Source organism: Wasmannia auropunctata, unplaced genomic scaffold (assembly GCF_000956235.1).
Source record: "Wasmannia auropunctata unplaced genomic scaffold, wasmannia.A_1.0 LD334459.1, whole genome shotgun sequence".
Lineage (NCBI taxonomy): Eukaryota > Metazoa > Arthropoda > Insecta > Hymenoptera > Formicidae > Wasmannia > Wasmannia auropunctata.
In genome coordinates, this window is record NW_012028431.1 from 4,860 (window position 1) to 6,264 (window position 1,405).

Consider the following 1,405-nt stretch of genomic DNA (forward strand, 5'->3'; position numbering starts at 1 on the left):
ACGATCGCGGGATTGCGGGATAACGTTATCGTATTTTTCTTTTGTGGAGGGGAAACGAACGGATGAAAGGAAGAAACGCGCGATGATGTCGTTGCGTTATTGTGCTGCGCGCGACGCGAGTTTTGAAGTAAAGAAACTTTTGTTCTCTTAATTAAGGCAAGCGTGGTTATAGATTAATTTTACAGGTAAATGTTATCGTTGAAACAATTGCGAGAGAGAGAGAGAGAGAGAGAGAGAGAGAGAGTGTCGCATACTGAGAAAAAAAGGTTGATTTAAAAAAATATTATTTCATTCAACTAAATGCGGCGGTCACTGGCTGTCAAGCAAACATTTGTTAATTCAACAAAATACTTGTTAATTCACAAGAATAAAATCATGTTGACCTTCAAACCACTATATCGGTCTCACAGACCGCTATTAAAATGTCACTTGTCAACAATTTTCTTATTTGTCACCATTTAAATATATTTTATTTTTATTGTATACGAGATTTTTTTGTTAACTCTTACATTAAAGCATAGTTTTTCTTTCCCCCATCAACATATATTCAGAAAACATACATTTTTATTATAATTAACTTATAAAATTAGCGGGAGCATAATAGCGGTCTGTGAGACCGACATTGTGGTTAGTGTGATTTTTTTTAGGCGTGGTGGGGTTCAAAGGTTAATGATGATTCAAAGGATCATGATTCATGTTATTGATACGTATATGTTTAATTCAAAAACATATGTAATTGAATCGAAGAGAAACTGTCAACAAAACGCATTTAGTTATTTAAACTTTTTTTTCTCAGCGCAGTTGCGGTTTCCACCTGGTGCAAACTCCGTCGTCGGGGCCTCCACGTCTCTCACTCGCTGCTCGTCCGCCGCTAATTATGCCAATTCGCAACGCGTATCGCGACACCGCAATTTGTCGCGGAGAGAACATACGACCTCCCACTACTCCCCCTCCCCACCTTCTCCCTCCTTCCTCGATGTCTACATATCCGACACCGGATATTCAATTAGCGGAAAGAGGTCTTACCTCCTTCGCCCGCCCGGCCCGCCGCCGCCGCCGCTGCCGCCGCCGTCGTCTCGGGGCCCCCCATTGAGATAGCAAGTCGCGGTGGCGCAAGCGGCGCGACCGACACGGAATCCGTCACAGAGCCCGGGATCCGTTTAGGGGCGCGCTGAATAAAATTAAGTTACGGCGCGCACACACATTGTTGCGCGCGACGGCCAATGGGGATGATGTTGATGGTTTCAGCCGCGGTCAGCACGCGGACGGCAATCCGTTCGCCACCGTCGTCCCACTTGCATCGCGCGCGCCGCGAGCAGCTATCGATTTTGCAATTATCTCGCCCTTCCCTCCCCCCCCCCGCCTCTTCACCCTTCGCGTTGCGGCGTTTTATATAGTCATACAC